A 27512-nucleotide genomic window follows, 5' to 3' on the forward strand; every position below is an offset into this window, starting at 1 on the left:
TGCCTTGAGGGGAGCAGGGTGCGTCCCCCCAAAACTGCTGAGAACCGCACTTCGCTTCTCAGGTGTTGGGCACGGCGGAGTTTAATGACTTGCGAGGGAGGACAATAAGGGTCTCTTCTGCCCCCCCCACCTGGCCTTAGTGGTCGCGTCCTTTTTAAAGGGCCCGCTGGGTGGTGCTTTCGACAGGGGCTAGATCCAGAAAACGTGCACGTGTGGGAGTTGAGTTATTATGGTGTTGAAGGGAGCGCAGGAGAGGGACTGGGTGTCTACGCTAGAAATACGAGGTCTAGAGAGATGGAAGTGGCTTCCACCTGTGCCTTAGCGCTTTTATTCCACGCGAGAACGGTGCTTGAAGACGCTCGAAAGTGGCTCTTTGCTCCAACGAAGAGGGTGGTGGGGCTGGTTAGGCTGGAACCGAGTAGGATGGAGGCTGGAGTGCGGCGGGAAGGGTGGGGTAGGGGGAGGCACCAATCAGCAGCCAAGCGAGCAGAGGACAACCCCCCCCCCCCAGCCCCCAGGGAATGGACACGTGTGACCTCCCAGAAGAAGTCGCGCTTGGAGCCCTGCGACTGACCGCGGCCTGGAAGAGCGCGCACAATGTATTAGGACGTGGGTTGGGGGCGGGGAAGAGGATGGGAGTAAGAGCTAGGGTTTGGGGTCTGCGGGGGGGTGCAGACCTGCTAGTCGGGCTGAAGGGCAGGGCTCCGGCTGCAGCCGGCCCAGGTGTGTGCTTTAGAAATGCTAACTGCTTCAGGACGTTGGAATTTACCCGAAGGAAAAAAAAAATCACCTCAACCGCCGGCTGGAAGTTTAGAAAAACTACCTTGAGTGCCCAGATACTTGCTTGGGTCTTTGGCGCTCCCTAGTCTCGGAGGGCCTCAGCTGGGCTGCCCCCACAGGCGCGCTCGCTGAGCGACAGGCACAACGCCGTGACTGCCTCAGACATCTGCTACCTGTGAGCTGTGTGGACAGTGGCCAGCGCGTGAGGAGCCCCGCGGCTGCCGAGCCCGACTTCGGGGTGGTCTGCGTGTTCCCCTCTACCCCCACCCCCCCTCTTTATTCTGATCATTTTCATCATCTCAGATATTTACATATTTAAAAATTCTCAAAGAAAATGTACCAGTGTGTTCGCGTATTCAAGGATCTCACATCGTTTCCTAACATCTCTCTCCCTCTCTAGGCAGAGAAACCGCTTAAAAGTTTGTTCTTTCATTACTTGGAACTCCTTGATGTTTTAAAATGCATCCTCAAATTCTACCGTGTGTTTTAATCTTTGTTTAAAAAAAAAAAAATGAAGGGACATCTAAATCCTCCCAGGGAGTAGAGGCTGCGTTTTTGGATGTTGGTGAAGCACAGCTACTCTGGAGAGATGTGGGAAGGGCGTCTGGCCGCTGTGGCATTCATCCCGATTTAGATGCTTCCCGGACTTCCGTCACTCGATCTTCTCCTCAACTGTGACTGCTGTTCTTCACGTGTTTCTGACTGTTCTTCCCCGCTCCTGGTTTTTTCTGGTTGTCCATGTGTCTCCTCCGACCAGCCTCGCGCGGGCTTACCTGGCCTCTGGGCTGGCGCTGCTAGCCAGGCTAGTCGTCACAGTGCCTCGGAGGTTAACAATACCGGGAGGCAGAAGGCGAGAAGCCTGGTCACTCTAGTTAACTGCAGCCACCCACACCCACCACTCCCCGTGGGAAGCCTGCGCCATTGTCCTTATCCTTCCTCCCCAGGTCCTGGAGATCAACAAAGCTGTCCTGGACCTGCAGGTGCCCCCTGGTGGTGGCCAGAAGTTTGTCTCCCGGTCTCGAGCCCTCGGCAGGATTTGCCTGGCAGTCTCGTGGTGTTCGTCTGGTCAGTACTTCACACCTATCTCCCTACATCATTCTCTGACTCTGAAACAGGCTCCATAGTTTTCGCCTGATTCCTCCCTGGCAGGCTCACTCCTCACCACCCTGCTCTTTGCCTAGCGCCTGGGACTTTCCTAGCCCCAGGAGCTGAGGTTTAAAGTATACTGGGTCTGGCTGTACCTCTGTATCTGAGGGCCCTGGGTTTCAGCTCCAGCTAGAACCTCATGTCTCATGAGATGGTCTCATGTCTCGGACCCTTTGGAATTGATACCCTGAATCTTTAATTTTAGCTTCCCCCCCCCCCAACATTTGAGAGACAAAGAGAGGGCATTCCTATCCACTGGCGGAAGTCAAGGACCTGAAAGTCAGTCAAGGTCAGTGCCAGGAACCCGACTACTTGAGCCATTGCCTGCTGCCTCCCAGGGTGCACCTTAGCCAGGAGCTGGAGACAGCAACCAGGGCTGGCAGTTGAAACCAGATACTCTGATGTGGGCCATGGGTGTCCTAGCCACTAGACCAAACATTGCCTCAATGCTTTGAACATTTGTCTCACCATTCCCCTTGGACTTAACTGCCTCAGATCAATTTCCTGGACTCATTTTCAGCCTAGTCTAGAATCTACATGAATCTGCATGAAGGTAGTCTAGAATCTACATGAATGAAGCTACATGATTGACCCTTGTAGTAGGAGGTTGGACACTTGCTCTCCTTCCTTTCTCCCTTTGAGTCCTCGTAGTAGTGCCTGCTTGGCTGCTTCTAGCTTGGCCCGTTCTTTTGCCTTCTAAACACTAGTTAAATCTCCTTCCTTAGAAACACATACAGCTTCTGCCTTTTTTCCTTCCCTCTCTCTCTTTTTGAGCCAGTATAGTAAACTCAGATGACCTTGAACTACCTAGAAAATCTTTCAGGTTCTCTATAACCGTCAGTTGCATATCCTCTTCTAATTAACTGTTTTCCATTAAGAAAAAAAACACACACACACACACACACACAACAATTAGTTTGGCTTTTTTGTTTTGCTTTTAAAGTTGCAAAAATATACTTCCCATGCAAAATGTGAAGTAATTCCAGCTATTGCCAGATTTATATAGATTCCTGGAAGATGAGTTGCAAAAACTAGCTACCTTTTTATAACATTGTTTCTTTGGGAAATGCCTTGGGAGTTCCACAAGATCAACTGAAAAACTTGTAGCCTGGTTGATTTGAACTTTGGAAGAGATGAGACAAACAGAAATGGCTTCTTCCTTCACCACTGCTAACCGAGACTAGAACCCAAATCTTCTAACCACTCATACAGTTGTCTGTCTATAGTTTTTCACTTCTTTTTAAGTGTGCTTTCTCTCCCTTAACCTGCCAACTAGATGTGTATACTCCTTATTTCAGTCCCAGGTTCAAACTGGAGCTAGAACAGAGTATAACTGCTGGGTTAGCACTTGTTTAATATCTACAACGAAGTCCAGGTGCCTCACAAATTCTTAGCACCCCTTCAAACCTATCCCTGCTTTTCCCATTAGGGAGTGATGTTCCATAATGTCACTGTTCCCAAAGAGGGCTATCAGGCTGACTTAGAACTTTAGAAAGTGAATGAAGATTAGTAGTCAGGAAATTTTGGTTTTCTCTAAGAAAAGGCTTTCTCTGTACCTCATCTGTGATAGGAAGGGCTCGAATTAAATGATGCCTAAATTCTATCCTTTTGTCTTTAAAATAAAGCCAGGGTGGAGATCTTCCCTCTACTGGTTTTCTCTCCAAACGCTGCAACAGCCTGGGCCAGGCCAAAGCTGGGAGCCTGGAACTCAATCTGGATCTCCCACATGGGTGGCAGGGCCCAAGCCCTGCTGGAGTCAGGAGCCAGAACCCAAAGCCAGGCGCTCGCTCACTCACTCGCTCCATCTTCACTGCTACACAAGAGCTGGCCCTGCAGGTGTTCTCATGCTTTCTAGAAACACCCTGACTGTGGCGCCCTCCCTCCGAGTGTTCTTACTAAGGCAGTACAGTGCCTGTGAGTCACTTATCAAGTACTCCCTTAGGCCACCTGGCTTTCATTTATTTTGAAGTTTACTTAAACTATTTACTATAATTCAAGTTCGTCTTGTCTTCTTCACTACATTGGACTTTTCTGGGGTGGATCCTCCCTGGTTTGTACCATTAAATGATTAATTTGATTATGCACTGATAATTTAAGTCATGGCACAAAATCAAAAGAAATTCAGAACTTCTTTAAATGTCTGGGGTGGGACTTTCCTTCACTCCTCCCATGACATTCTACTTTTTCCCTCATGGAACTCATTCACTCTCCCAGCCTTGTAAGTCATGCCTTTCTCAGTATTTTGTATCCCTTGTTGGAGTCCCTAGATTTGAGTCCCAGCTCCAGTGTCAGTTCGGCTTTGTGCTGATGTATACTTGGGGAGGTAGGAGATGGTGGCTCAAGTACCTGAAGACCTGCCACCCATGTGGGGGACCCAAATGGAATTCCCAGCTCCTGCCTTCAGCTTGGTCCAGTCCAGCTGCTATTGGCATTTGGAGCAAGAACCAGCAGTTGGAAAATCTCTTTCTATTTTTCATATAAATAAATATAAAAATTTTTAAATATTCTTTTTTAAAGATTAATCTTTATTTATTTGAAAGGCAGAGTTACAGAGAAAGAGAGAGAGAGGGAGGGAGAGACAGAGAGAGATCATCCATCCACTGGTTCACTTCCCAAATGGCTACAATGGCTGGAGCTGCGCAAATCCAAAGCCAAGAGCCAGGAACATCTTCCAAGTCTCCCATGTGGGTGCAGGGAAGGAGCTGGGCCATCTTCTACTGCTTTTCCAGGCCATGGCAGAAAGTTGGATCGGAAGTAGGGCAGCTGGAACTCGAACCAGTGCCCAGATGGGATGCCGGCACTGCAGGCAGTGGCTTTACCCCCTAAGCCACAGTGCCAGCCCCAGGAACAGCTACATTTCAGTGCTGAATTCATTCCAAATGGTTAATATAAGGTCACCACAAAACACACCAAACACTGCAGTTAGAGGAAAGGTTTATTGTAGGGTGAGTCAGCCCAATGGGCCAGGGTGGGGTGGGGGGTGAGAGAGAAAAAGAGAGGAAGAAAAGAGAGGGAGGAGGAACAGGTCCTGTTAAGTCTTGTTGGGGGGACAGAGGGCAGGCAGGGAAGTAGGAGCAGCAAATCCCATTAAGATGGGGGTGGAGCTGACAACGGTGGTTGGGCCAAGTGTCACCTGGCTTCCAGCAGTGGGGGGGGGGAGCTAGAGCCTAGGATGGTATACAGGGTGTAGATCGCACCACAAATAAGACAGTGCCATTTTACTAACAGTTAGTAGCTACCATACTCCTATTAGACAGTGTAGGTCTATAGTAACCAAAATGACCAGTACTCACTTTGTCCTGATAATTACTGGTTCTTGACCTCTCTTCCCTTTGTTTATTTTAATTATTTAAAATATTTATTTACCTATTTATTTGAATGGTAGAGTAACAGAGAAAGAGGGAGAGACAGATCCCAATATTTGCTGGTTCACTCCCCAAATGCCTGGACCAGGCTGAAGTCAGGGTCCAGGAACTCCATCTACATCTCCCATTCTCCCACATCCAGGGCAGAAACCGGAGTATTTGAGTCATCATGTGTTGCTCCTGGGTGGGTTAGCAGGAAACTGGATCAGAAATACAGAAAGGACTCAGTCCCAGGCACTCTGATATGGCTGTAGACATCCGAAGTGGGAGCTTAACTAACTGTGCTACAATACCTACATTTACAAATGTTTTGTTTTGTTTCGTTTTTTAATATTTTCATCTGCATTTATTTTGCTATAACTAAAGTGAAAATTTTTCTCCTGGGTTTTGTTTTTTTTTTTTTTTTCATTTGAAAGTTAGAGTTATACAGAGAGAGAGAGAGAGGTCTTCCATCTGCTGGTTCACTCCCCAATTGACCTCAGTGGCTGGAGCTGCACCAATCTGAAGCCAGGAACCAGGAGCTTCTTCCAGGTCTCCCATGTGGGTGCAGAGGCCCAAGGACTTGGGCCATCTTCTTTTTTCTTTTTTCTTTCCTTTTCTTTCTTTTTTTTTTTCTTTCTTTCTTTCTTTCTTTCTTTCTTTCTTTCTTTATTTATTTATTTTTGACAGGCAGAGTTAGAGAGAGAAAGGTCTTCCTTTTTCCATTGGTTTACCCCCCAAATGGCTGCTACAGCTGGCGCGCTGCGCTGATCCAAAGCCAGGAGCCAGGTGCTTCTCCTGTTCTCCTATACGGGTGCAGGGCCCAAGCACTTGGGCCATCCTTCACTGCCTTTCCAGGCCACAGCAGAGAGCTGGACTGGAAGAGAAGCAACTGGGACAGAATCCAGTGCCCCAACCAGGAATAAAACCCGGGGTGCCAGTGCCACAGGCAGCATATTAGCCAAGTGAGAGGCAGCGCCGGCCATTGGGCCATCTTCTTACTGCTTTCCCAGGCCACAGCAGAGAGCTGGATCGGAAGAGGAGCAGCCGGGACTCGAACCGGCGCCCAAATGGGATGACAGCGCTTCAGGCCAGAGAATTAATCCACTGCAACACAGTGCCAGCTCCAAATGTTTTAACTGTATTTGAAAGGCAGAGATATAGAACAGAGACTGACAGAAACTCTCATCAGCTGGTTCACTCCACAAGTGACCACAAGGGGCTAGGCCAGGCCAAAGTCCAGAGCCCAGAATTCAATCCAGTTCTGCTATGTGGCAGACCTAATTCAATACTTGATCAATTAGGCAGGAACCTAATTAAATACTTGATCCATCACTGCTGCCACCCAAGGTACCCATTAGCAGGAGACTCCACCCAGGGTGGAGAACTGAGCTCGGGCACTGTGGGGGATGCAGGCATCCCAAGCAGCCTCTTAACCCATGTACCAAATGGCTGCCCCTTGACCTCCTCTTAAAGGCTGCAGGCTGGGCTTCGCTAACCACTCTGGCTTGAGGCAGCATCTCCCAACTTAACCTCTGTTAAAAATGCTGATTTCTCTTTTCCCTGGCGCCTCCGAGACCATCAGCTACTTCAAAATGAAGCTGGATATCTCCTTCCCAGCCTCTGGCTGCCAGAAACTCACTGAAGTGAACAATGAACTTAAACTTCATACTTTTGATGAGAAGTGTATGGCCACAGAAGTTGTGGCTGGCATTCTGGTGAAGAACGGAAGGGTTATGTGGTCCGAATCGACGCTGGGATTGGTGAACAAGGTTCTCCCATGATGCAAGCTGTCCGAACCTCTGGCCGGGGCTGCGTCCTGGTGAGTAAGGGGCATTCCTGCTACAGACCAGGGAGAACTGGAGAATGCAAGTGCAAATCTGTTTGGGACTGCATTGTCGATGTCAATTTGAGTGTTATCAACTTGGTTATTGTAAAAAAAAAAAAAAGAGAGAGAAAAATATTCCTGGATTGACTGATACCATAGTGCCTCGTCTCCTGGGTCCTGAAAGAGCCAACAGAATTCTAAAAACTTTAAAATTTCTCTAAAGATGATGTACGCCAGTATAAGAAAGCCCTTAAACAAAGAAAGAAAGAGGGGCTGGTGCTGTGGTGTAGCAGGTAAAGCCACCGCCTGCAGTGCTGGCATACCATATGTGCACCACTTTGAGTCTCAGCTGCTCCACTTTTGATCTCTGCTGTGGCCTGGGAAAGCAGCAGAAGATGTCCTTGCAAGGGCCCCTGCACCCCTGTGGGAGACCCAGATGAATCTCTAGGCTCCTGGTTATTTGCGGAGTGAGCCAGCAGATGAAAGACTTCTCTCTCTCTCTCTCTGTCTGCCTCTGCCTCTCTCTAATTCTGCCTTTCAAATAAAATAAATAAATCTTAAAAATAATTAAAAAGAAAAAAAAAGAAGGCAAGAAACCTTTGTTTTATTTTTAAAAGATTTATTTATTTGAAAGTCAGAGTTGCTCAGAGAGAGGAGAGGCAGAGAGAAAGGTCTTCCATCTGATGGTTCACACCCCGGATGGCCACAATGGCCAGAGCTGTGCTGATCCGAAGCCAGGAGCCAGGAGCTTCTTCCGGGTCTCCCACGTGGGTGCAGGGGTCCAAGGACTTGGGCCATCTTCTACTGCTTTCCCAGGCCATAGCAGAGAGCTGGACAGGAAGTGGAGCAGCGGTTTCTCGAACCGGCGCCCATATGGGATGCAGGCACTTCAGGCCAGGGTGTTAACCCACTGCACCGCAGCGCTGGCCCCAAGAAACCTTTGTTTTATTTTATTTATTTATTATTTATTTATTTATTTATTGACAGGCAGAGTGGACAGTGAGAGAGAGAAAGGTCTTCCTTTTTCCATTGGTTCACCCCCCAATGGCCACCGCAGCCGGCGTGCTGTGGCCAGCGCACCGCATTGATCCTAAGCCAGGAGCCAGGTGCTTCCTCCTGGTCTCCCATGTGGGTGCAGGGCCCAAGCACTTGGGCCATCCTCCACTGCCTTCCCGGGGCCACAGCAGAGAGCTGGACTGGAAGAGGAGCAACCGGGATAGAATCCAGCGACCCGACTGGGACTAGAACCCAGTGTGTCGGCGCCACAGGCAGAGGATTAGCCTAGTGAGCCACGGTGCCAGCCGAAACCTTAGTTTTAAAGGTTGTTGTAGGGGCCAGTGCTGTGGTGCAGTGGGTTAACTCCCTGGCCTGAAGTGCCTGCATCTCATATGGGCACCAGTTCAAGTCCCAGCACTCCATTTCTGATCCAGCTCTCTGCTATGGCCCAGGAAAGCAGTAGAAGATGGCCCAAGTCCTTGGGCCCCTGCACCCATGTGGGAGACCCGGAAGAAGCTCCTGGCTCCTGGCTTCGGATCAGTGCAGCTCTGGCCATTGCAGCCATCTGGGGAGTGAACCAGCGGATGGATGACCTCTCTCTCTCTCTCTCTCTCTCTCTCTCTCTCTCTGCCTCTCCTCTCTTTGTGTAACTCTGACTTTCAAATAAATAAATAAATATTTAAAAAAAAAAAAAGCTTGTTGTAAAGCCCAAGATTCACCATCCAATTACTTCACACATTCTGCGACACCAATGCCAATAAACTACTCTAAGGAACAGGGAAGAGGCTGCAGAATGTGCTCAACTTTTGGCCAAGAGAATGAAGAAGGCTCAAGAAAAACACCAGGAACAGATGACCAAGTGATATAGGCTGTCTTCTCTGAGAGTGCCTACTTCGAAATCTGAGTCCAGTCAAAAACAAGGTTTAATAATAACAAATAAATAAGATTGGGATTTCAAGGGAAAAAAAGAATACTGGCCGGCGCCGTGGCTCACTAGGCTAATCCTCCGCCTGCGGCGCCGGCACACCAGGTTCTAGTCCTGGTTGAGGCACCGGATTCCGTCCCGGTTGCCCCACTTCCAGGCCAGCTCTCTGCTGTGGCCAGGGAGTGCAGTGGAGGATGGCCCAAGTCCTTGGGCCCTGCACCCATGGGAGACCAGGATAAGTACCTGGCTCCTGCCATCGGATCAGAGCAGTGCACCAGCTGCAGTGTGCCAGCTGCGGCCGCCATTAGGGGGTAAACCAAAGGTGAAGGAAGACCTTTCTCTCTGTCTCTCTCTCTCTCTGTCCACTCTGCCTGTCAAAAAAAAAAAAAAAAAAAAAAAAAAAAAAGAATTCTGATTTCCCTAGCTAAATCCCAGCTCTTCCCCTGGGACCAGCCCATGGGGCTCCTATATTTCTATCCCCTCCGTGCCCCCCTAGGGCAGTCTACAAGTAATTAGTCATAAGAAAATGTAGATAGATGTGTGGGTGTTACTAATCTTTAACATTCACAGAAAACACTGTCTCTTTTGATCACAAAGCCTGTAGTATCATTTTTAAAGTGTAGGCCTGCTTGTGATTACTATGTAACCTTGTTAGCTAGGAGTTATTAAGAGGGCTCTTCGACTTCCATATAAACTTGATTTTGTATTTCCACTTAATTTCTCCACTATACGGTGATTTCCGTAATGCATTTTGGGGTTGTTTTCCCTGATCTTGATCTTCTGCTTGCATCGCATCCCCCATTTGGTTCCTGTTTTTATTATCATCGAATTCTGTGCACCGCTTCATGTCGTGGGGCATCAGGCTAAGTTGTGAACAAATGAAATTGTGCAGCTATACATTCACTATTTTTACTTTAAGGCCAACAACACAGGGCACACAAGGGCAGTGACTGAGCAAGAGGTAGATCCTAAAGGGATTAAATGAAGTTTCCCTTTCTCATCTCACCATTGCTTATCTGTATGTCTCCTGTTCCAGCGTCTGTTCCAGCTGTCTCTCCAGCTGCCGTGGGACGAAAGCTTCCACCCACCGCAGAAAACTAGTCATGCTTGAAGATTCTGCAAAACAAGTTTGAGAGGTGAGGGTGGGTTCCTAAAGGATGGACAGACCCTTGGTTGTGGTTGGGCAAGAAGATGATAGGCAACGATAGATAATTTATTCAGAAAGGGGCAGGGCCGGCGCCGCGGCTCAATAGGCTAATCCTCCACCTTGCGGCGCCGGCACACTGGGTTCTAGTCCCGGTTGGGGCGCCGGATTCTGTCCTGGTTGCCCCTCTTCCAGACCAGCTCTCTGCTATGGCCCAGGAAGTGCAGTGGAGGATGGCCCAAGTGCTTGGGCCCTGCACCTGCATGGGACACCAGGATAAGCACCTGACTCCTGCCTTCGGATCAGCGCAGTGCGCCGGCTGCAGCGCGCCGGCCTCGGCGGCCATTGGAGGGTGAACCAACGGCAAAGGAAGACCTTTCTCTCTGTCTCTCTCTCTCTCACTGTCCACCCTGCCTGTAAAAAGAAAGAAAGAAAAGAAAAGAGGCAGAAAGCTTTACAAGGAAAAGCAAAACAAAAACCAAACAAAGTATCTAAGGATTTCCTGCCAGTAAATGCAGGCCAGAAATGTCTTTGGCTGCCCACATTCATTGCACTGTATGTAAACGTCCCCCTGTTTTCAGAAATTGCTGTAGGCATTTCTTCTGTTACCTCTTGTAAAGCCCAGATTGATGTGGAAACACCCTCAAAGGGAGCACCTCTCCTCTCCACCTGTCTTCACCCTCCCTCAGAGCCTCTTAAGAGGAACAGGGGCTCTCATTACTGTGAATCGTGAGGCCTTCCTCAGGGCCTTCATAACAGGGCTGCTAGGGAGCGAGGCTACGGGAGCGGTTCTCTACTCTTGCCCTTAAGACTGAGAATTTGTTATTGCCACTGAAGCTCAGTGTCAGACCTGAAACCCTCCTGACCCAAGAGGGAGCCTCCTGGCTTCTGTGCGTCTGCTTCAGCCAGCCTGGACCAGAGCTGTGGGCTGCCTGGGAAGGCCCACTGTGTTAACAGAGAATGCAGCCTTAAGGGAGATCATTGCAAATGTTAGTGAGTTTACTATTCAGTGGGTGAAAATCAAAAGGAGGCCAAGGGAGTTCTTCCTATCTTGATTTCGAACTGGGCTCCTTGCTTGATTTTAGTGCTTGCCAAAGAGTTCTTGTTCAACTCTAGCCCACAGCAGTGCCTAAGAATTAGCTCTCCCACTGCCCCGGGTTCTTCCCAAATTCCTCTCTGAATTCCTGGAGTGTCCAGCTCTGGCTTATCTTATTGTGGCATCTCCTCTTGTTCTTGACACCAGGTCAAATAGCTTTGTAGCATCTCAATTCTCGGTGCCATTCAGAAGATGGTGAATCTTAATGAGTGTGTCCCTAATCTCTTTTCAAAGGGGCTACAATCCTTAATTTCTCCAGCTTTCTTTTTAATCATTTTAGTTCCTTGTGTCACTTCTGTAGCTTCAAACTGTCCCTACTCAGTTTACAGGTCACATTATTTTGCTTGACAAAGTGCCCAAGGTTGTTGCGTACATGTGGCCTCAAACTCCTAAGCTGGGCCCAAGATGTCTCTCTGATTTATTTCATTCAGAAATATAGAAATATATGTTCAGGTAGAAAATCTAGTCTCAGGCCTCAAGGAGTTCCTTAAAAAAAAAAAAAAAAGATTTATTTATTTGAAAGTCAGAGTTACACAGAGAGAGAAGGAGAGGCAGAGAGAGAGAGAGAGAGAGAGAGAGGTCCTCTATCTACTGGTTCACTCCCCAGTTGGCTGCAATGGCCAGAGCTGCGCCAATCCAAATCCAGGTGCCAGGAGTTTCTTCCTGGTCTCTCACATGGGCACAGGGGCCCAAGGACTTGGACCATCTTCCACTGCTTTCCCAGGCCATAGCAGAGAGCTGGATCGGAAGTGGAGCAGCCAGGACTCCAACCAGCGCCCATATAGGATGCCGGCACCACAGGCGGCAGCCTTACCCACTATGCCACAGCACCGGCCCCAAGGAGTTTCTAATGCAAGCAATAAAACAGTAAGTTTGACAGCATAATATTGACTATAAGTAGAATAAATGATGCTGAAGTTATAAAGAGATGTTGGATATATTCTAGTTGAATTGCTCCTTTTGGAGATGAGTTCAGAAAAGGAAAAATTTAGCATTTGCAAGAATGTTTGGGGGAGGCTTCATGAGAGAGAGCTCCCAACAGCTGGTGCACTCCCTAAATTCCTGCAGCTGCCAGGACAGAGCTGGTCTGAAGCCAGGAGCCAGGAACTCCATCCAGGTCTCCCATGCAGGTGGCAGGGGCCCAACCAGTTGAGCCCTCATCTGCTGCCTTGCAGGGTGTGCATTAGCAGGAAGCTGGAGTCAGGACCTGGGGATGGCTGCTGAACCCAGGTGCTGGCTCCACCATGAACCTTGGTCACCCTAACTAGCATGTTAATTGCTAGGCCAAACTCTAACCCAGGAAAAGTGGTCTTGAATTGGCGAGAAACATGATTGGCTATCTTTATTCAGAGTTTAAATGCATACATGAAATTGTATTGAGTTTAAACCCAATTAATTTAGAAAAAACTTTTAACCTAAAGTGATACTTAGTAGTGCTGAGCCGCCCGCGCATAGCAGGGAAAGCAATAAAATGTAAAGGCAAGAGCAGTGTACTAGGATTTGAAAGACCTGAGATTCTGGTTATAGCTTTAAAAACAAACATTTTCAGGCTTTTGGGCTAATTAACATGCCACTTGGGATGTCTATATTCTATATTGGAGTGCCCGGGTTTGAGTCTCAGGTCTGCTTTCAATTCTAGCTTCTTCCTTATGTGTACCTTGGAAGACAGCAGGTGGTAGCTCAAGTCTTGGATCCCTGGCACTCACTCGGAAGACCTGGATTGAATTCCAGGGTCCTGGCTTTGGCTTGGCACAGCCCCAGCTATTGCAGGCATTTTAGCAGTGAACCAGTATATGGAAGAAAGATCTCTCTCTCTCTCTCTTTCCCTCTCCCTTTATATATATCCACATGTGTGTGTCTGCCTTTCAATAAAATAAATAAGGGGTTGGCAGTGTGGCACAGTGAGCTAAACTGCTGCCTGCAATGCTGGTATCCCATGTGAGAATGCTCTTTCAAATCACAGCTGCTCTTCTTCCAATCCAGCTTCCTGCTAATGTGAACAGGAAAGCAGAAAAAGCTGCCCAAGCACTTGGGCCCCTGCCACCCATGTGGGAGACCTGGGTGGAAATCCTGCTCCTGACTTTGCCTTGGCCCGGTCCCATCATTTGCGGCCATTTGGGGAATGAACCAATGGGTGAAGACCTCTCTTTCCCTCTCTCCGTCTCTCCCTTGCCCTCTATAACTCTGCCTTTGATATAAATAAATAAATACTTAAGAAATAAATTTTTAAAAAGAAACATGCAAACACACTTTCTAACTAAAGCCTAGAGGGTGAACTATGGAAAATACATTGATGCTATCAATCCATTTGCAGGAGTTGAATGTTTGTACTTCAAAACCCACAACACATGGTACAGAGTGGAACCTTTTTTTTTTTTTTTTAAGGTTTATCTATTTATTTGAAAGACAGAGTTACAGAGAGAGAGGGACAGACAGAGACAGATCTTCCATCTGCTGGTTCACTCCCCAAATGGCTACAACAGCAAGGACTGAGCTAGGCAGAAGTCAGGAGCCAGGAGCTTCTTCTGGGTCTCCTATATGGGTGCAGGCGCTCATGCACTTGAACCATCCTCTGCTGCTTTCCCAGGTGCATTAACAGCGAGCTGGATCTGAAGTGGAGCATCCAGGAGTTGAACCAGCGCCCATATGGGATGCCAACGCTGCAAACAGCTGCTTCACTATGCTGCACCACAACTCCAGTTCCAGAGTAGAACCTCTTGTGGCATCTCTGGTTGAAGCTGAAATAGAGAGGACAGACTTATTCAAGGTGGGTGCTCATAGGATTTCCAGTGATTGATCAACACTGGTAGAAGAATGCGAGATCATAGGAACCCAGATTGAGTTCCAGGCTCCTGACTTCAGCTTGACCCAGCTCTGGCCATTGTGAGAATTTGGGGAGTGAACCAGCAAATGGAAGATCTCTGTTTCTTCCTGCCTCTCTGCCTTTCAAATAAATAAAGGTTTTTATAAAACATATAAATGATTTTCTGTATATGCTTATCCATAATCAGGACAGGTTATGAAAGAAAACAAGATTAATAAAAGGGAAAAATGGTATGCATTGCATTTTCAAAATTAAGGTGTTAGTGAGGTAAAGAATATTGTTATGCAGAGGCTGGCTAACAAGATGGAGCACAGAAAAGAATGGAAATTAGAACTGTATCATGATTTTATGGTCCAAAGATGCCCTTAAAGGGCTTCGGAGTCAACATCCCATCCACTGAGGAACTCCTCCCACACCACCTCCGAGGAGATGTCTCAGCCAATGGTTGTAGTTTTGATCAATTCTAATTACTCAGAGAATCTTCTTTTATGGTGATGTGACATCCGCCTCTCTGTAAATTTAACTCATTGATCCTTAATTTAAGAACAAGATAAAAAAAAAGTAGTACTTTCTCTTTCCCATAAGAGCTGCCTGATGGCTCTAAGATTTCTCTTTCCAAAGTCAATACTCCCAGTTCATTCATTCTATATATATCCACTCACTTATTCAGCACAGGTCGCAGGTCTGAGCTGTACACTATTGTATTCCTCACACCCAGAACACAACTTGATCATAGTAAATCAAGCCAAAACCAAAAGTCATTTGTTGAAGGCCTTTTCCCTGCCTTGTGTGGCACTTGGCTCCAGATCTAGATTTACAAAGTTTAATAAACCAAGGTCCATGTATGACAGCAAGGAAAGCCTGGAGAAGAAGGCAAACACATAAATCAAGGATTAGAGTTTTAAGTGTAGGCACAGCGGGCTGTGGAGCCCAGCTGAAGACTGTGGATGCTTCCCAGGGAAGAAGATGCAGAGTAGAGTTTGAAGGATGTACTGCCAACTGGGTGGAGAAGAGGGAGCCAGGAAGATGGTGGTGTAAAACAGCTGAGTAGGGGCCTGCGATGTGGCGTAGTAGGCTGTCTCTGCCTGTGGTGGCAGCATCACAAATGGACACCAGTTCAAGTCCCAGCTGCTCCTCTTCCACTCCAGCTCTCTTTTGATCCAGTTCTCTGCTTAGGCCAGGGAAAAGAGTAGAAGATGGCCCAAGTGCTTGGGCCCCTGCATGTGGGAGACCTGGAATAGCTCTTGGCTTTGGATCAGCCCAGCTTCTGCTCTTACGGCCATTTGGAGAGTGACCCAGTGGATGGAAGACCTCTCTATGTCTGTAATTCTAGCTCTCAAATAAATAAATGAAATCTTAAAACAAAACAAGAACAGCAGAGTAGTCAGAGCACCTGGTGTGGAGCATTTCTATTGGTTGTGAAGGGCTCTGGAGCCACAGCATGAAGAACTAGTGCTGCTAAATTCAGGTTGAAGCTTTATGCTAAAACTTTTGGTAAGCCATTACAAGATTAAAAAAAAAAAAAAGATTTATGTATCTGAAAGTTGGAGTTATACCCAGAGAGAAGGAGAGGCAGAGAGAAAGACAGAGAGGTCTTCTATCCACTGGTTCACTCCCTAGATGGCTGCAAAGGCCAGAGCCGGGCCAATCTGAAGCCAGGAGCTTCTTCCGGGTCTCCCACATGGGTGCAGGGGCCCGAGGACTTGGGCCATCTTCTGCTGCTTTTCCAGGCCTTAACAGAGAGCTGGATCAGAAGTGGAGCAGCTGGGACTCAAACTGGCACCCATATGGGATGCCGGCACTACAGGCAGCAGCTTTACCAGCTATGCTACAGCGCCAGCCCCACCATTACAAGATTTTAAGCAAAAGCATTATATGAATGCTTTTTATTGGTCAAAAATGGTCAGAATTTTAGAGAATGGTTTGAAGAAGCGAAGGGAACAAATAGGCTGAAGGCAGAAAGTGTAATACTGAAGTCAAAAATACTGAATTCAATAATTCTGGGAAGAAGCAATGAGGCCCTAACCTAGGGCAATAGCAGAGGGAATGAAGAGAAGAGGATGTGTAGACAGTATTGTGGAGTTAGAAGTTTCATCAGGGTCTGGCTTTGTAGTGCAATGGGTTAAGCTGTTACCTGCAACACCTGCATCCCATGTGGGTGCTGGTTTAAGTCCCAGCTGTTCCAACTCCAATCCAGCTCCCTGCTAATGGGTGTGGGAAAGCAGCCTGAATACTTGGGCCCCTGCCACCCATATGGGAGACCTGAATGGAGCTCCTGGCTTCAGCCTGGCCCAACCTCAGCTGCATTTGGAGAGTGAACCAATGGATGCAAATCTGTGTGTGTGTGTGTGTGTGTCTGTAACTCTTTCAAATAAATACATATCAAAAAAATTTAAAAAAAAATCTTCATTAGCTCTGGTGACTGACTGCATAGTGCTTGAGAACAGGATGTCTAAGTGACTTGCCTGAAGGAGCAAGGGATGCTATTGCATCCTGAAACGAGGAGTATGGCTTTTGAGAGAAAGTTGAGACAAACACGTTCATACACAGGAATACTGAGGCACTGTGAGCATTCAAGGGTAGCCATGCAGCTCAACACACAGACCAACGGTGTGTGTAAAAGACAGCCCTGACCCAGCTTCAGCCATTATGGGCATTTGAGTGAACTGGTGATGGAAGCGCTTGCTCTTTCTCTCTCTCTGCCTCTCACACAAATTAATTAAATAAATATCCTGTTCGGCTTTGCCAAGGTTCTTCTTGTGATTGTACTTTAAAAACAACATAGAAGCTGTTTTACCAATGCACAGTTCAATAGTATTTTTTCTTTTCCTCGATATATGATAACCACATTTGGTTTTTTGGAAACACAATTTCTTTTAGTCAGAACTTTGCAATGGTGAGGTTTTTTTTTTTTTTTTTAAGATTTATTTATTTATTTGAGAGGCAGAGAGAGAGAGGGAGGGAGAGGCATAGAGAGAAAGAGAGAGATCTTCCATCTGCTGTTCACTCCCTAAATGCCCTCAACAACCAGGGCCAGCAGGAGCCAGGAACTCCATCTAGGTCTCCCACATGGGTGGCAGGGACCTAAGCACTTGGGCTGGCATCCACTACCTTACCAGGTACATTAGCAGGGAGCCGAATCTGAAGTGGAGTAGCCAGGACTTGAACCCCCAATTTTTAAATAGACCCAGGCTAATGGCTCCTCTCATTACTTTTCTTTACTTCATTTTTGGAATCTGATTACACAATCTTACATTTACTTACTGGCAATGACCCTCATAACCTGCACTAAACAGGCCTTCCGTGCTGTTAAAATAAAGGTGCCACATGTTAAGATTGTGTGGAGAATGTAACGAAGTTTCAGAAAAGCTTCTTAAGAGAGGATGTAGAGAAGAGGATGCATTGTTATTGCTGGAGAAAAATCATGTTAAATGAGCTAACAGGCTCTGCCATAGACAATTACGGTTTTTCAGACTCATCTGGGTCCTGACAAGGCTTAGACTCCTTTGCTGAGCCCTGCTCCCACTGCTGCTATGCTCCGTTGCTGCCTCTCAAGTCAAGGCCCTCCTTAAGCCCAGTGGAACCCTCTCTCTCTCAACACATATCCTCAAGTACCGCTGAGCAAAGAGTGGCAGCAGTGATCCTGTCGCTGACCTCTACCCGACCTCACCTTTCAACCCTGTCTGCCAAGACTCTGCACGAGGCCCCACTGTGCACCTGAGTGCTCGCTTCTGACTCCACTCCTTTCCTTGAGACTCAGGACGATCTGAACTCTGGAAAATAGCACTCACAGAACAGGAAATACAGCAAGATGTCTATAGCAATTTTCTCCAGGACATTGGAGTGGTCTGTGATTATTATTATTTAAAGATTTTATTTGTTTATTTGAGAGGCAGAGTTACAGACACACAGAGAGGAGAGACAGTTCACTGTCTGGTTGGTTCACTTCCCAAATAGCTACAACAGTCTGAGCTGGGCTGATCCAAAGCCAGGAGCCAGGAGCTTCTTCTGAGTCTCCCACACAGATGCAGGGACCCAAGCACTTGGACCATCTTATACTGCTTTCCCAGGTCACAGCAGAGAGCTGGATCAGAAGAGGAGCAGCCGGGACTCGAACCAGTGTCCATATGGGATGCTAGAACTGCAGATGGAGGCTTAGCCTACTGTGCCACAGGACCAGCCTGGTCTATGATTTTTAAATGAACAAATGTGATCTTTCTCCATTATAAAGGAATATATGATGGCATGTAAATTATGTCTAAAAAAACCTGATTTTCAAAAAAAAGTAATACATGGCCCCAGCTTAACAATTTGTGGTCTTTCCTCCTTGGACTAATTTTTGAATCTCTTAACATTTCGGTTTACTAATCTATAACATAGGCAAAAATAATACTTCATAGCTTTGTTGCAAGGGTTAAGTGAGTGCACTATTCCTAGTATGTGCTGATTATTGGTTTTAAGTCCCTAGAGTTGGGGGCTGGTGTTGTAGCACAGCACGCTCAGCTGCTTCGAGTGTTGCTGGCATCCCAGCTGCTCTGCTTCTATCCAGCTTCCTGCTAGTGCACCTCAGAAGGCAGAAGAAGCCGCTGCATGTACTTCAACCCCTGCCACCCCCATGGGAGATCTTAATGGAGTTCCTGGCTCCTGGCCAGAGCTGGCAGTTGTGGCCATTTGGAGAGCAAACTCACGGAGGCAAGATCCCTCTCTGTCACTCTGCCTTTCAACTAAACTAAACTAAAGTAACTATTGTTATTAAAGAAATATAATAGACATATTTCCTCACCCGGGGCGGTATAGCAACTGCTGTCACACTCCACAACCTTCTTTCCACCTTGACGAATTTCTCAAACATTTTGTTACGATTCTGTGTCACCATTATAAGTAAAAAGATCATCTTAACAATTTTCAAATTTTTGTTTATCTGAGAGATGGATAGACTTATTTTTATAATGCTTTTATTTATAAAAAGGGAACACATTTCATGTATTTCATATATACAGCAGATAGACTTGTTAAAAAAAAAAAAAGATTTATTTATTTATTTGAAAGCCAGAGAAGGAGAGACAGAGACAGAATCTTCCATCGCTGTTCACTCCCCAAATGCCTCCAACAACCCAGGCTGGGCCAGGCCAAAACCAGGAACCAGGAGTCTCTTTCAGGTCTCCCACTTGGGTGGAGGAGCCCAGGAACCTGGGCCATCTTCTGCTGCTTTCCCAGGTGCATTAGCAGGGAGCTGGATCAGAAGCGGAGAAGCTGAGACTTGAACCTGTACTCATATGGGATGTCGGCTTAACCAGCTGCACCACAATGCTGGCCACAAGCAGATAAATTTTTAATAGAAGTGTAATAAGCACATACTAATTATGGAGCATTTAGAAGTAAACTAAACAAAATATACAACAAAATTATCTCTAATCCCACTCTCAGAGATAACTGCTATTGAGAAATTGATGTATTTGCTTCTAGTCTTCTTTATATGAACTTTTTTTTTGTGATTATTTATTTATTTATTTATTTGAAAGGCAGAGCTACAGAGAGGCAGAGGCAGAGAGAGAGAGAAAGGTCTTCCATCCACTGGTTCACTCCCCAGAGGGCTGCAATGGCTGGAGCTGCACCAGGAGCTTCTTCCAGGACTCCCACATGGGTGTAGGAGCCCAAGAACTCAGGCCCCGCGGCTCATAGGCTAACGCTCCACCTGCGGCGCCAGCACCCCGAGTTCTAGTCCTGGTTAGAGTGCCAGTTCTGTCCTGGTTGCTCCTCTTCCAGTCCAGCTCTCTGCTGTGGCCCGGGAAGGCAGTGGAGGATGGCCCAGGTCCTTGGACCCTGCACCCGTGTGGGAGACCAGGAGGAAGCACTTGGCTCTTCGCTTTGAAGCAGCCCAGTGTGCCGGCCATAGCGGCCACTTGGGGGGTGAACCAACGGAAAAGGAAGACTTTTCTCTCTGTCTCTCTCACTGTCTAACTCTGCCTGTCAAAAAAAAAAAAAAAAGAAAAGAAAAAGAACTCAGGCCATCTTTTCCCAGGCACATCAGCAGGGAGCTGGATCAAAAGTGGAGCGGCCAGGACTCAAACCAATGCCCACATAGGATGCTGATGCTGCAGGCAGCCACTTTTACTGTCTATGCCACAGTGCTGGCCCCTTAAAATCTTTATGTATTTATTTATTTGAGAGAGAGAGAGAGAGTGCACTCCCATCTACTGGTTCATTTCCCTATAATAGCTTGGACTGGGCTGAACCAGGCTAAAGCTGGGAGCCAGAAACTGAATCTACGTCTCCCATGTCAGTGACAGGAACCTGTAACTACCTGTCACTACCTGAGCCATCAGCACTGCCTCCCAGAGTGTGCATTAGCAGGAAGTGGGGAGTCAGGAGCTGGAGCCAGGAGCAACACAGGTCCTGTGACTCGAGATGCAGGCGTTTACCATTAGGTTGAACGTCTGCCCTTAGTATTTCTGAAGCATCTGCCATGTGCTCATCAGGGGCAAGGAACTGTGCAGTTGCCAAAAGACTTCACTTTTTTTTTTTTTTTTACTTTAATACAACAAAGATTTTTTTGGGAGCCTATTATTTGCTGTGAGAATATCAAAGATGTAAAAGCCCTGGTTTCTACCCTTGAGAGGGATTTTCTTTTCTTCTTTAAAGATTTATTTACTTGAAAGACAGTTACAGAGAGAGGTAGAGCCATAAAGAGAGGGGTCTTCTATCCACTGGTTCACTCCCCAAATGGCTACATTGGCCAGAGCTGAGTCAATCTGAAGTCAGGAGCCAGGAGCTTCCTCTGGGTCTCCCACGTGGGCACAGGGGCCTAAGGACTTGGGCCATTTTCTGCTGCTTTCCCAGGTGCATTAGCAGGGAGCTGGATCAGAACTGGGTCAGCTGGGACTAAAACTTGGCACCTATATGAGATGCTGGTGCTACAGGCCAGGGCTTTACCTGCTGCGCCACAGTGCTGGCCCCATGATTTTCAATCTATGTAGGGAGCTACAGCTTTGTTCCATGAAAAACTAAGTAAAACATGTATATTCCTGCTAACTGTGAAGACAAGTGGAAGCGAAATGGCCTCATGTAACAGAAATTGCACCAGGCTAGGAGTTGGGGATGTTGGTTGTTTGCCTGCTGTACACTTACCAGCTGAATAACTGGGATAGATGCTTCATTAGCTCCCTGAACCTGTTCTCTCATTTGTCAAATCAGTGCTTTGGTTTCACTGATCTCCAAGGCTCCTCTCAGCTCTTTGATTCTATAACTGAATGCTATCAGGTGCCTGTAAACGGAGCAGTTGCTGTGATTTAGAATTGTTGGAGCAAAGCTCAAGGTGAAGGTGGAAATCTGAGCTGAACTTAAACTGTTGGTGAGATTTGGACAGTCAGAGAAGAGGCGGAAAGGCATCTCAGATATGGGAAACAACGTAAACAAAGGGACAGGCCGAGACAGGATTGAGCAGGCGGCTCCTGGGTGGACGGAGGAGGCTCTCTCTCTGGTGGAGAACGTTAGCGAGGATTGGGAAACAGCTTGGGGAGGTTGCCTAGGGCCAGGAAGGACTTAAGGGAGACACGCTGCAGTAGTGAAGCTATTTTAGGATCCTTGCAAAAGGCAGGAACACGGTAACCAGGGCCAAGATTAGGTCTGCCGCAGTGGGAAAGCAATGTTTGAAGAGAAGTTGGGAAGGTAGGATCAGGAAGCTGGCTCAGCTGTGCAGGCTGAAGGAAAGGGAATGGGTCAAAGACACCTCTTAAGTTTTATTTCTTCTTTATTGGAAAGGCAGAATCACAGAGATTGAGAAGGGGGGCGGGGGGAGTCTTCCATCTACAGGTTCACTCCCCAAATGGCTTCAACAGCCAAGTCCAGGCCAGGCCGAAGTCAGGAGCCAGGAACTCCATCCTGGTCTCCCACATGAGTAGCAGGGGCCCAAGCACTTGGGCCATCTTCTGCTACCTTCCTAGGCACATTAGCAGGGACTGGGTCAGAAGTGGAGTAACCAGAACTGGAACCAGCAATCCCATACAGGATGCAATCACAAGTGGTGGCTTTACCCACTGCACAACATCAGCCCTTTTTAAGGTTTAAACCAGAGTGAATAAGCCAGGTACCAAGGGAGGCTCCAGTGGCACCAGAGAGGATAGGAAGCCTCACAAGACGGGCGAAGGCTATTACAGCTCTGCTGTACACCAAACCCCTGAGGACTTCGACAAAGAGCAACTCGGACACACTTCCTGTTTTTGAAGAATTCAAAATGTTTAAAAATCTGAGAGGGAGACACAGGAGGAGAAAGAGATCAACAGAGGACCCTCATCCACTGGCTTACTTCCCAAACGCCCACAAGGGCCAAAGCTGAAAAAACCCTTTTTTATTTTTTTCCAAATTAATTTTTTTTTTTTCAGAAATTAAAAAGGGTAGGGAGTGGCACGCAGAACTAAGCAAGGCTAAAGCCAGGAGGTGGGAATTCCATCCAGGTCTCTCATGTGGGTAGCAAGGATCAATTCCTTGAGCTGTCACTGTAGCTTCCCTGGGTCTGCCTAGGCAGGAAGCTGAGATCTGGAGCAGAGCTGGCTATTGAACACAGGCGCTGGGATAAGGGATGCCTTGTACCAGTGTTTTAACTGCTAAACCAAACGCCTGCCCCCTCCTCCTTTTTAAGAGATTTATTATTTGTCAGGCAGAGTGAGAGAAAGAGAGAGACAGGGACAGACAAAGAGAGAGAAAGAAATTGTCCATCCACTGGCAATGGCTGGGGCTGGGCCAGGCTAAATCCAGGAGCATAGAACTCCATCCAGGTCTCCTACATGGGTTGCAGGGACTCAAGCAGTTGGGCCATCTTCTGCTGCCTTCCCAGGCCCATTAGTAGGGAACAACGCTGGCCCCCATGCCTACTCCCCCCCCCCCTTTTTTTTGACAGGCAGAGTTAGACAGTGAGAGAGAGAGAGACAGAGAGAAAGGTCTTCCTTAGGTTGGTTCACCCCCCAAATGGCCACTATGGCCGGCACACTGTGCCAATCCAAAGCCAGCAGTCAGGTGCTTCCTCCTGATCTCCCATGCGGGTGCAGGGCCCAAGCACTTGGGCCATCCTCCGCTGCCTTCCTGAGCCACAGCAGAGAGCTGGACTGGAAGAGGAGCAACCAGGACAGAACCGGCGCCCCAACTGGGACTAGAACCAGGGGTGCCGGCGCCTCAGGCGGAGGATTAGCCTAGTGAGCCACAGTGCTGGCCAGCCTGCCCCTTTTAATAAGAACTTTGAGCAAGCTTCTAAGTCCACAGAACTGGTAGTATAATTTTATCCTAAACAGAGAATTTCCTCCAATCTTCTTAGAAATTAAAATGTTTATTACATTGGCTGTACCCAAACTTAAAGATCTAGGGCAATGTGAACATCGGCCTTACATACACAGATTTTATTAAAGTGACATTCCAAATATTGCTTGTATCAATAAGGTGATCTGGGTTGCTAGTGGTTAGAAGTAAGAGGAAGATATAAGTGTCAAAAATTACACAATGGGGCTGGCGTTGTGGTGTAACGAGTTAGCCACTGCCTGTGATGCTGGCATACCATTTGGGCGCTGGTTCATGTCCCGGCTATTCTAGCTCCCTGTTAATGCGCCTGGGAAAGCAGCAGAGGATGGCCCAAGTGCTTGGACCCTTGAACTCACATGGGGGATCCAGATGAAGCTCGTGGCTCCTGGCTTCAGCCTGGCCCAGCCCTGGGCATTGCAGCAATTTGGGGAGTGAATGGGGGATGGAAGATAGATCTCTCTCTCTCTCTCTCACTCTCCCTGCCTTTCACTTAGAAGAAAAAATAAACATTTTAAAAAAGATAGTTCCCTAACTTCAGGAAATTTATAGACAGGGAGACAGAAGTAAGCAAAGAATTATACTATGATTGTATTTAGTCCCAGTGTCAGCAAAGGTACCTCTGATATCAAACTCAGATGGGGTGAGAAGAGAGCGCAATGAAGGACATCTTACAGAGGGGTGGACAAGGTGAAAAGAACCAGCAGGTGATACTGAGGCACTCAGGGAGCCGCAGTGGCAGGGAGTCATTGCCCCCCACGCCTGCAGGGCAGGAGCCTCAGAGAGAGCCAAGAGAGGAAGGACTTCCCTGGGAGAGTGACACAGAAAACACGTTCAGTCCCAGGGCCACAGAAGAGAGAGAGAAGCAGATGGAGAAGCAGCAGCATCTCCATCCCTCTTTTCTGCTGCCTTCTAATCTCTTTTGGTGCCTGTAAGCGACCCAGCCACTGAGCCAGCAGCTGTCAAGGGGTTCAGGGGTCGGCCTCTTGGAGAAAAGTCAGAGCATGGAGGGCAGGACCAGGAATACCCAGCTCAACAACATACTGTTCTACAACAAAGGAAGAAGGGACAGAAAATCAGGAAAGACAGGGTTCAGGGACCCCATCAGAGAGAATGGGTGGCTGAGGGCTAGAATTTAGGCACAGCTCTGGAAACTGCACTTGGGGCAGAGGTCTCGGTGCCCTCATCTGTAAAAGGACAAGGTGGCCAATAGTTGCCTGAAAGGTTTCTCTCCCATCTCTTTCTGGATGTTGGTACTAAGATTAGCAGAGGCTGTAAAATAATAGGGTTGTAGTCCGTTTAGGATGAAGAACCTCAACACATGCTTTGTTGACTTAACCAGTTTATGTGATATAGGGTCAGATTTTGTTTCTTGTTTCTGTGCTGCTCTGAAGATCTTCTAGAAAATTCTAGAAACAATCCATTTACAATATTTTGATATAAATATATTTACAATATGAAAATCTATGTGTATGGGGGCCTGCACTGTGGTGTAACAGGTAAAGCCACCACCTGTGGCACTGGCATCCCATATGGGCACTGGTTAAAATCCTGGCTGCTCCACTTTCTGATCCAGCTCCCTGCTGATGTGCCTGGGAAAGCAGCAGAAGATGGCCGAAGTGCCTGGGCCCCTGCACCCACATGGGAGACCCAGATGAAGTTCCTGACTCCTGGTTTCAGTCTGGCTCAACCCTGGTCATCACGGCCATGTGGGGAATGAACCAATGGATAGAAGATTTCTCTTTCTCTCTCTGCCTCTTCCTCTCCTTCTGTGTAACTCAGCTTTTCAAATAAATCCTTAAAATTTTTGTATTGATTTTGTTTGGAAGGTAGAGAGACAGAGACAAACAGACAGAGTTCCCATTCACTGGTTCTTTCCCCAAATACCAAATGACTGCAACAGCTGAGGCTGGGCCAGGCTGAAGCCAGGAGCCAGGAATTCAATACATGTCTCTCACATGGATGGCAGGGACCCAACTGCTTGAGCCATCATCTGCTGCTTGCTAGTGTACTCCCCAGCTGGAAGCTGGGATGCAGATTGGAGCTGGGATGCAGGCGCTCCGATGTGAGGTGTGATCATCTTAGTCGCTAGGCTAAATGCCAACCCCACGAACTTTCTAAAGTACTAACATATATGCAATTCTGAAGTACTAACATATATGCAATTTTCTTCTTTTTTTTAAGATTTATTTATTTATTTGAAAGGCAGAATTACTGAGAGAGAGAGGGAGAGACAGAAAGAGAGAGGTCTTCCATCCACTGGTTCACTCCCCAAATGGCTGCAACAACCGGAGCTGGGCCAATCCGAAGCCAGGAGCTGGGAGCTTCTTCCAGGTCTCCCATGTGGGTGAGGGGGCCCAAGGACTTGGACCATCCTCTGCTGCTTTCCCAGGCCATAGCAGAGAGCTGGATTGGAAGTGAAGCAGCCAGGTCTCGAACCAGTGCCCATATGGGATGCCCGTACTGCAGGTAGTGGCTTTACCTGCTACGCCACAGAGCCACCCCTTATATGCAGTTTTCATAAACTGAGAATTAGAAGTGTAACAAAGGAAGGTAAAACCTGCTGTTTGATATCCTGGAAAGGCAACTGAAATAGAGATTTCTCAGCCTCCTGCATAAAACAAAGCCCAGAAGAAGCTAGAAACTGAAGGAGAGTCTACTTCCAAGCATAGAAATGTCACTTGGGAGAGAAGGAAAGCGGGACATTGTTACATCATGTGGTTCTCCATGGGCCAATTCATAATGGCCACATCGTTCAAGATGTAAAAACAGCTGTGGGCACCGGCACTGTGGCATAGTGGGTTAAGCTGAGGCCTGTGACGCCAGCATTCCATATGGGTACTGGTTCCAGTCCTGGCTGCTCCACTTCTGATCCAGCTCCCTGCTGATGCACCTTGAAAGCAGCAGAAGATGGCCCAAGTGCTTGGGCCCCTGCACCTATGTGGGAGACCTGGAAGAAGCTCCTGGCTCCTTGCTTCAGCATGGCCCAACTCCAGCCATTGAGGTTGTTTGGAAACTGTCCTGGGTCCATGACTGTCGTCTGACCCAACGCTAGCTGTCGTAGATATTTGGGGAGTGAACCAGAGGATGGGAGAGCTTTCTCTGTCTCTGTCTGCCTGCTTCCCAGATGCTCTGGGTTCAAATAAATAAGTAATAACAACAAAAACAATGCAGCTGGGCCACTGGCCACCGACAGGCGGACCTCACGCACCAGCTTCCTTCCGCTAATATTAGTGCCCACGAGAGTGGGAACTGGATACAGGGAAGAAAGAGGCCTCCCTCTCCTTCCTAGCAATCTGCAGGAGGCTCTCCCTCCTCTTTCCTCTGGCTTTCCACCGCGTTTCGTACTGCAGTCAGATCAAAAAGAGGAAGCTTAGATTTCCCTTTCAACTGATTTTCTGTTCCTATGGGACTAAGAACCACAGGCTGAAACCTGACACTCTAGTCTCTAGAGAGCAAGCACAGAGCCAGCGGAAGGGAAGGCCTGGAAGTGGACTATGAGCCAGAATTGGAGCAAGACGGAGGTTACCAACAAGAAATCAGAAACACCCATCAGTAGGAAAAAAAAAAAAAAAAGGTTAAGACTGTTAGAGTCAGAGCTAGAGCAATTTGATTCCATTCAGTTTAATTCAGTCTAATTCTCTTAAAAAGCCATTTAAGCACCCAGCACCCCTGTGCAGGAACTGTTAATATTTTGGAGGGGCTGGGGGCGATCAGGGGCACAATTTTCCCACCAAAGTTCTTTTGTGCCAAGTTCAGCTTATCTGGTTGCTGTTGCCACTGCTGACCCGAGGATTTCAGAGCGAGGCACCTGCCGCTCAGCAAAGCTCAGGCTGAGGACTGAATATCATTCTCGGCTCCCATAGTAGCAGTAGCCCTCCATGGAGGCAGCCGGTGGAGTAGAACATAGCAAAAGATGATGGGGTGCTCTGAGCCCAGGACTGTGCCCTCCACCACATGAAGACATAATCTCCTCTCCAGCCCTTCATAATCGAAGCCATCTGAATTAAGTGATTTCTGCACACTGAGAAATGGCCAGAACCTTGCCCAGTGTTTCCCATCAACCTGATAGTGGGCTTGACACCTGCAGATTAAGAAAGAATGGCCTTTTTTTTTCCTGGCTACTCTCCTCCAAGGTCACCAG

The 27512-nt window shown here is 47.6% G+C and overlaps 1 long non-coding RNA gene across 2 annotated transcripts; it reads left to right on the plus strand.

Moving 5' to 3' along the window:
• Positions 1-612: 612 nt before the first annotated feature.
• On the plus strand, positions 613-27037 carry LOC103349017 (uncharacterized). Of its 2 annotated transcripts, none has more exons than XR_011378948.1 (3): positions 613-7092; positions 10056-10155; positions 13847-27037. It is a non-coding gene; the product is annotated as an uncharacterized lncRNA (long non-coding RNA). The 2 variants fall into 2 exon arrangements; XR_011378949.1 differs by having other exon boundaries at positions 613-1845; positions 10068-10155.
• The last annotated feature ends 475 nt before the right edge of the window (positions 27038-27512 follow it).

This window comes from Oryctolagus cuniculus, chromosome 9, assembly GCF_964237555.1.
Source record: "Oryctolagus cuniculus chromosome 9, mOryCun1.1, whole genome shotgun sequence".
NCBI classification, from domain to species: Eukaryota; Metazoa; Chordata; class Mammalia; order Lagomorpha; family Leporidae; genus Oryctolagus; species Oryctolagus cuniculus.